The sequence below is a fragment of the Bison bison genome, unplaced genomic scaffold (assembly GCF_000754665.1).
Source record: "Bison bison bison isolate TAMUID 2011002044 unplaced genomic scaffold, Bison_UMD1.0 scf7180017864270, whole genome shotgun sequence".
Taxonomy (NCBI): domain Eukaryota; kingdom Metazoa; phylum Chordata; class Mammalia; order Artiodactyla; family Bovidae; genus Bison; species Bison bison.
The window spans coordinates 4,156,214-4,165,362 of record NW_011494842.1 but is presented as its reverse complement, the minus strand read 5'-3'; the positions used below and the strand labels follow the sequence as shown (position 1 = coordinate 4,165,362).

General features: G+C 38.2%; 1 protein-coding gene across 1 annotated transcript in view; it reads left to right on the top strand.

Annotated features, from left to right (window-relative positions):
• The window catches only part of TINAG (tubulointerstitial nephritis antigen), a 105,013-nt gene that overhangs the window by 77,705 nt on the left and 18,159 nt on the right, over positions 1 to 9,149 (top strand). The gene's annotated exons all lie outside the window — the stretch shown is intronic.

Sequence of the window (9,149 nt, the reverse complement as noted above, 5' to 3'; positions counted from 1 at the left end):
GGATCTCCTTGCAGTCCAAGGAACTCTCAAGAGTCTTCTCCAACACCACAGTTCAAAAGCATCAATTCTTCGGTGCTCAGCTTTCTTCACAGTCCAACTCTCACATCCATACAGGACCACTGGAAAAACCATAGCCTTGACTAGACGGACCTTTGTTGGCAAAGTAATGTCTCTGCTTTTGAATATGCTATCTAGGTTGGTCATAATTTTCTTCCAAGGAGTAAGCGTCTTTTAATTTCATGGCTGCAGTCACCATCTGCAGTGATTTTGGAGCCCCAAAAAATAAAGTCTGACGCTGTTTCCACATCTATTTCCCACGAACTAATGGGATCGGATGCCATGTACTACCTGTGAATCTAAATGAAAACTTTAATTCATTTGATACTCAAAATAAGTGTATCAAATGTTATTTTCATCCCCATGATTCTAATAATTAGGTTAATAATGTTTCTGTGTATACATGAGTTGGCTGGATGTGAGCGAATGCAACCCTGATGGAATGTTGTTATCACAGCCAAGCTGTCCCTCCTGACTCCATCCCCACACTTTTCGTTTTAGCCCATCTTGTTCATCATCACCACTATTATCCTTCTAGGGCTGCCTACAGCCCTTGCCACTCCAAGCCTTTCATGACACCTCCATGAAGTCACAAAGGGTGACCCCTGGCATTATCTCCTTCTCTTCTCTCAGCTGCACCCCCTTTCCCTTGGCATCCGCTACAAATTGCGCAAGTCCCATCATTCACTCCCTCTTCACAGCTGGAAAGGACTCCACCCATTTCTGCCTCTGGTCCTGCTTTTTGTTGCTTGTGTTCCTTAGACACTAGGGCAATTTGGCCACTTACTACATAATTTTGAACTGTTACTTAACTTCTTTTGGCCTCAGTTGCATTATCTGTGAAGGAAATAAATTGGATTACAGTCAGATTAAATTGTTTGATCTTGACTATTCAACTCTGCCATTTGCTGACACAAATAATATGTAGATGAATGAGCTTGAGTGTCCCATAACTGAGTCACTTTGCTGTACACCTGAAACTAACACAACATTGTAAATCAACTCTCCCCCAATAAAAAAATAAAATAAAATAACAAACAACCAAACCGGCTGTGGACCAGATTTAGCCTATTAGTCATATACTCAAATCCAAAGTCTCCTTTCAGTGCTAAGGTTTTATAAAAAAAAATAGAAAGCCATTTCTATTCCCAACATTAAAGGGCTGAAGTTTTCCCTCACAGTGTAGCTTCATTAGATATTACCCTAGTTCATTGTCACTGATGATGATGGATAGTTTTGGTCCTACAGTCTCTCCCAGCACATTTCTCATGGTGCAGACATCTCCGCACATAATCTGTTAACGTAGTAAATGCAGAGGAATACTTCTCCCAGTTTCTCAGCAGGCCGTTCTGACCAGGGCATGAACTGAGTACAACCTTGTCATCAATTTCCTCCATAATCCTTTCTGTAGGTCAAATTAAATGTGATAGTACACTCAGCAATCCTTTTGCTTCCTGAAATATTACAATAGGGTAGTGTAAGCAACATTCCTGCAACTCAATAAACAGTGTTGTTTGGATGACTAATTAAGGAGCACACAAAATATACAATCTTCTCTGACACTTTCATACAAAAACTGATCTTTCAGAAATCTCCATATGCTATTTCAACCAATGATAAAGTTTATAGCTCCCTGGCAGAATGCATCAACAAAATAGCCAATCTTAGATTCGGTGAACCCTGGCTTGATGGACATTTTGTTTCAGTAGAAAAATGAAGGAGGATGGGGGAGACCATCATTTTATTTTGCTTTCCCATGCAAACTATTCTCATTCATCTCTGATCTAGCATTAATTAGCACTTTGTGATGGCTCTCCGTCCTATTCAAGATGGCCATGCTCGCCAAGCCTGAGTAATTTTTTGAATGAAGTTACTAAGTGTCGCCACTAGAACATTCATAAAACAACAAGTCCCTGTGTATCTTTGCCTCATTATTACTGCAGTTATCTTTCAAATCTTTGTGTTAAAGCCCTAATTATCTGGCTGTAGTCTCACCTTTAAAAGTGTAGTCCTATATCCAGAGTAGTCTTATCATTGTTATGACTTAAAACTCATTTGGTGGTTTCTTTATACTTATATCCTATCTGACTTTCATTTCCTCAATAAGAAGGGTTGGAGTTTCATATCAGGCTCTCTTAATGTATCTGTTCCCTGTTTTCCTCCAAAATTTCCGGTTTTAGTTGTCTGTACTGCATCAAATTTCTTTACATGTCCACTGTTTAGAAACTTTGCTTTTTATCTGTCTGGATCTGTATTCACTAATATGGAACTGGTCTGCCCAGAAAACATGAGTTTGAATTCCTCTTTTCAGTCTATTGGATAAATGCTGGGACCCCAGAAGTGAAAATTATCTGAAACATTGCAACATTTTGATCTAGATATTTGGATCAGAGTGTAATATACTTACCATCAATATAATATTTTTTTCTTCTTGTCATTCCAAATTCTTAGCTGGATTTAAAGAAGTTGATTCTTAAGCAAATATGATCTTGACTTGGTAGGTTAGAAAATAATTGTTCTCATCACAGAATTCCTTACTTTGCATGTGTGTGTGTGCTCAGTCATTCACTTGTATCCACCTCTTTGTGACCCCATGGATTGTAGCCCACCAGCCTCCACCAGGCTCCTCTGTCCATGGGATTTTCCTGGCAAACATCCTGGAGGGGGTTGCAATTTCCTCCTCCCAGTTCTCACTCTGCAGAAAGTCACTTTCACCATTATTTTAAGTCATCAGCTTTCCTTCTCTATTTCAGTGTTTTACTTGTCAGAACCCCTGAACAACCATGAATTTAAAAGTTAATAAGGAGAACCACTATCAGTAGAGAGAACTCCCAAGAAGAACAAGCAGTTCTGTAATTACAGCCTTGGTGTTGCTCAGTCAACCCAGTTGTCAGGAACACATCTTTGTATCATGTGACGTGTACACCAAGATTTGCCATATTTGATGAACCCTCCTGCTCATTCAACCTTGAAATCCTGCAGTTAGCCTCAAGTCCTTCTCCCTTTCAGTTGGTATATATTAGCCAGTAAATTCCCCCCCTTTTATCTCCAAAATACTCTCAAACCTAGCCTTCCTGTTCATTCCCAGTACTTGCTCAAAAAAGTGTCTATTGAGGGTTGCCTCTGTGATAGTCACTTTTTCAGGAGTTGGAGACACAGCTGTTAAAAGAATCAGCATTTGCCTGAGAGAGCTTCCATTCTTACTGGGCATTTCATTATGTCTTGCTTTAAGAACAACATTCATCTTAAGCTGTGGGATTAAGATGAATGAATCCTCCCTCTGGAATCTATTCCTATGCTAACACCAAAGTTGTCCCCGGATCATGTGACAACCCAAATTTGGATGACTCTTTATCAGCAGCTTTGTAAATGCCAAGCATTATAGCCTGGAGTGCTCCTTATGGGCTGAGCCACTCCCACCGCTGTTCTCCAGTCCCCCGGCCTAAGTGCTGCTGTGAGAATAGGCTGCAATAGCCTTTTCACTGCTCTTTTGTGACTTTGCACTAAGCGCTTACAATTCGACACTCCATTTCCACCTGAAGAATTTCTGTTCCACTCTGTGAAGGGAGTGGTCTTTGCCCTCACTGTTAATTTCTTCATCTGTAACCTATAGAAAAGTTGTGAAACACTCTTTCAAAAAGGTAGCAATTATAGAGTTCAATTTATTCTTATATTTTTCCATACAATAGCGTATTAGTTTTGAATATACAGCATAGAGATTCAATATTTTTATACATTAATAAATGATCACCATAATAAGTCTAGTTACAACCTATCACCATACAAAGTTATGACAATATTATTGACTATATTCTCTAAGTTGTGTATTTCATGTCCATGACATTTATTTTTTACTATTTTTTAATTTTTATTTTTGAACCAATTCAGTATAATTAAGATTTATACAATTTCACACAACAGTAGGATACAAATTCTATTCAAGTTCCCATAGATTATAAACTAGAAGACACTGGAACATATTCAGAGACACGAACAAGATACAAAAATTCATTTGTTTTTCATTTCCCAACATCACTCCCATTAGATAATCAGCATCTTGAAGGGAGAAGATATATTTTCTTTGTACTAAAAAGTAGTTTGCTGAATAAAGGCATAAATAAATGGATGAAGTACACAAGAGATTCTGTGCTTTAATATTAAAAAATACTTATAGGAATATCAATATTACTTTAAGAAAATTGCACATTCAGTTTTCTCTTATTTACCATGTCGAAGATGACCAACATTGGACAAATGGGTCTCAATGGCAAAAGCAAGTGAAACCAAAGGAGAGAAAAAAAATCATTTAAAATATTATATTGATACAAAGTACTTATTTAGTTCCAATGATTTTACTATCTAGACAGAACTTAAAACAGCATTTTAGGAAGTCTAGTATCATTTAGTACAGTTGTCTGAAAAGAATAACATCCTTTTCAAAGGGAATAACCTTAGCAATGCAAAATCTTATATCATTCTTTAATGCTTACTTTGTAGAATTTATGGTCTCTCTAAGAAAGACTTAATATTATGCAAAAGAGTAATGTTTCCAGAAGGACCTGAAAGTAAGCATATAAGATAAACCCAGAAGGCAGAGTTTAAGTTATGCATATCCATATATCCACTCTTCTTTAAAGGTTTTTTTCCCACATAGGTCATTACAAAACATTGCATAGAGTTACCTGTGCTATATAATAGATCCTTATTAGTTATATTATTTATAGCAATGGGCTTCCCAGGTGGCGCTAGTGGCAAAGAACTTGCCTGCCAATTCAGGAGACATAAGACACGTGGGTTTGATCCCGTGGAGAAGAGCATGGGAACCCACTCCATTATTTTTTCTGAGAGAATCCCATGGACAGATGGAGCCTGGCAGGCTACAGTTCATAGGGTCACAAAGAGTCAGACATGACTGAAGACTTAGCACGCATGCACACATACGCAGTAGGATGTGTATGTCAGTCCCAATCTCCCAAGTCATCCCTCCCTGAGAAACACTCTTAGGGGCTTCCCTGGCGGTCCACTTCCATTTCAGGGGGCGTGGGCTTGATGCCTGATTGAGGAACGGGGATCCCACGTGCCCTGTGGGGTAGTGCCCCAAATTGGAATAATTTATATAAAACATCTTTATTTTAAAAAGGAAAAATCTCAGCAAAGGACAGTTAAGGTACTGGTCTATTTAAACAAATATTTGTGAATACTTCTCAAATTGAACAGGCACAAGGGAAGCAAAGAAGAGTGTAAACAGGTTTTGAGCAAATATTAATGTAAAGAAAATCCTCATGTCCTCAAAGACATTTGTTGTCTGATGAGTAGATATTTGTAAAAATATATACACATTCCTAAAATTTTCAACCTGTTGGTACAATGGCAAGCAAAATCCAGTACCTCAATTCAGGAAAGTATAAACGTGTGTGTGTGTGTGTGTATTCACTATATATTATTCATATATATATATATGCATTCACTATGATATTAATAATCTAGGGTCTGATTCTTCCCAGTCATGCAGAGCCTGGGATATTTAGAAAATACCACACGTCTACCTTTCTATAACACTTCTTTGTGACTTTATGGGATATTTGGTTACCATCTTAGGAACTGTCCACAGAAGACAGAGGAAAGAAAAGATCGCTGAAGGTTGTCGTGCAAACGTTAGAGTCTCTGATGGATGAAACTTGCTTTTCATTTGACACAGAGGCTGTAACACAGGGAAACTGAACAATAGCTTCTGTGCGGAGGTGTGATATGTTCTTTCTGACTGAATGTTGCATAAAGGTCAACATCCTTTGTTTATAATTTTTTTTCACAAGCATCCAAACCCCTGAAATTATCAGCTTTATCCTACTTATTTCCGTTTCCTCTCTCACTTTTATTGAAGGATTTAATGAACTTTTCTGTCTACCTTGAGAATGTTTATAATAATTTGAACACTGACTTTCTCCCTGGGTTAAAAATGATTGGTGCTCAAAATAATGCATCTTAAAATGATAATAAATAGCAATACTACTTAAAAGAAATTTAAGGCAACTCCAAAGAGTTGATAGATTTATAAGATAAGAATGCTTGCTATTATATCATTAAAATATGATTTAGATAGTCATAAAAATATTAGGAACATATGAAAAATATGACACTTGAAAAACAGCAAAAGTGAAAGTTTTTACTTCTTAGATATCCACAGAATGGTTTATTTACTTTTTTTCCAGTGATATAGAATAAGAAAAATTATACAACTACACTTCTTCCTTGTGAGAAAATGCTGCTTCTTAGGGCTGTTAGGATTACCGTTGCCCCTAGAACAACGCTGAGGTTAAGCATGAGCCCCACATGCTTGGAATCCTGAATGTGACTTTACAGGCTGTTCTCAGCACCCATGCTTCAGCATCCATGGATTCAACCAACTTCAGACCCTGTGGTATTGTAGTAGGTATTTAGTGAAAACAAACTCCATACAAGTGGCCCTATGCAATTCAAGCCCATATTATTCAAAGGTCCACTGGAGTTAGTCTTTGATTGTTGGTAATGGAATTATCGTGTAGTCATCATTTTGGTATATCTTAACCCCATATGCAGTTGTGGATCTTCCTGCTCCAAAACAGTCTCAGTATTTCTGAGAGTGCTAGGAATATCTAAAATGGGCTTATGATACATGCAATTCTTACTTCATGGTGTATTTTGCCATTATGTCTTTTCAATTCCTTCTGGTATACTGCTTTGTCTTCCCATGCACCATCCCCAATGCAGTGGAGCCTAGGAAGGTAGAAATCTCTTACAAAGTGGGAAAGAAACTTTTATGCATTTCTATCATTACCCTCTATTTTTGAGTATTACTAAAAGTGTTTTATGGCATACACAGCTTTGAGTGAAATAGCTTTTTCAGATTTTAATAAACAGTCTGACCTGTTTCTGCCCCAACTCCAAACTTAGCTGAGTTCATTATGGAGCTCTATTTGGACATATCTGAGTGACAGGGAATGGATTATACTCTCAATGGCTCCTCCTCATTGCTGACAAATGTTTAACTACTGGATTGAGCTCTTTGTGTCTAGATACCTCTTTCTGTAATGGAAGTTCTTTCCTATGAGGCTCTTTAGTGCCTCAAGCATGATGTACCTCAACTTCTTACCACGTCTGATGGATCTCAGATGTGGGGGTCCTCTCCTGCCTATATTGTTTTGGAGTCAAGTGGCTCCTTAGATTCTTCTTATTTAGTTGTGTATTTTGTATTTCATATAAATAACTAAAGTAATTAGTGGACTGACCGCCTGAAAGAACATTTTCTTGAGTGGTCCAGAATTTGACCTTCCTGAAATTGACATGATAGCCATCATGAGCAGAAAATAAGCAACTCAACCTTTCAAATATGATCTACTGGTAGAAGCATACAATGACTCTTGAATATTTGGGGTCAAATCATTTGACTGGTAAAATTTTCAGTGTCAGTACCTTATTTAGAAAAGTTACAAGAATGTAGATGTAATTATAAAGTTGAAAAATGATTTTGAAAACTGAATCAGTTTGAAAAGTGAAAGTGTTAGTCACTCAATCACGTCCAACTCTTTTGCGAACCCACAGCCTGTGGCTTGCCAAGCTTCTCGGTCCATGGAATTCTCCAGGCAGGAATACTGGATTGGGTTGCCATTTGCTTCTCCTGGAGATCTTCCTGACCCAGGGATTGAAGTCAGGTACCCTGCATTGCAGGCAGATTCTTTACCATCTGAGCCACAGGGGAAGAAGGAGGAGATAACCTCTTAGTCACAGGATCAAATGATCCATTATTTGATCATTATTATTGCATTATTACTTATTCTCATGAATGCCCCCAATATCCTTACAATAAACCTGCCGTCTTTAAACAATACTTCTATGGTACTGCAGTATCATTCTTTTTATACCCTATTAAAAACAGCTTTCTGGGAAATGGACATATTGATAATATTTGAACAACAAATTCATATCTTTTCCAGAATGTTTTTTATACAATGGAAAACCACTCTGATGTTGAGATTTGGGATATTAGGGATTAATTTATGTGAATAGGATTATTTTCCCATAATCCACCAAAGCACATGGAAATGGTGATCAATATGCTTTTTCCACATAAAACTCATGCCATTCATGACACATTGTAGTTGGGGACTGAATGTTTATAAGAGAAGCAACATAACATATTGAGAAGAACATGGGGTTTGGAGTTGTGGTTCAACATCCCCACTCTGGGATCTTGGACAAATCTTGACATTTCATTAGTGAATATAACATGTTAGTAACATCTATGTCCCTGGCTTTAATCAAGAGAAAAAGAAGAGGTATTTTAAGTCTTGATTTTTTTTTTGTTAATGAATTGTTATCTGTTACATTGAGAATGTACCAGTACTGAGAATCATCCTCATCATTCAGTCTTTAAGTCATGTTTGACTCTTTGCAACCCCGTGACTGTAACATGCCAGGCTCCTCTGTCCTTCACTGTCTCCCACAGTCTGCTCAAATTCATGTGCATTGAGTCAGTGAAGGGGCTTCTTTCATAGCTCAGTTGGTGAAGAATCCGCCTGTAATCCAGAAGACCCCAGTTTAATTCCTGGGTTGAGATGATCCACTGGAGAAGGGAAAGGCTAGCCACTCTGGTATTCTTGGGCTTCCCTGGTGGCTCAGCTGGTAAAGAAACCTCCTGAAATGCAGGAGACCTGGGTTCAAGATCTGGGTTGGGAAGATCCCCTGGAGAAGGGATAGGCTACCCACTCTAGTACTCTGGCCTGGAGAATTCCATGGACTGTATAGTCCATGGGGTGGCAAAGAGTCGGACATGACTGAGAAACTTTCACTTTCCACTGAGTCAGTTATGCTATCTAACCGTCTCATACTCTGCCACCCCTTTCTCCTTTTTCCTTCAATCTTTCCCAGCATCAGGGTCTTTTCTAATTTGTCAACTCTTCACATCAGGTGGCCAAAATATTAGAGCTTCAACATCAGTCCTTCCAATGAATATTCAGGAGTGATCTCCTTTAGGATTGACTTGTTTGATCTCCTTGATGTCCAGGGGACTCTCAAGAGTCCAACACCCCAGTTTAAAAGCATCAGTTCTTCAGCTG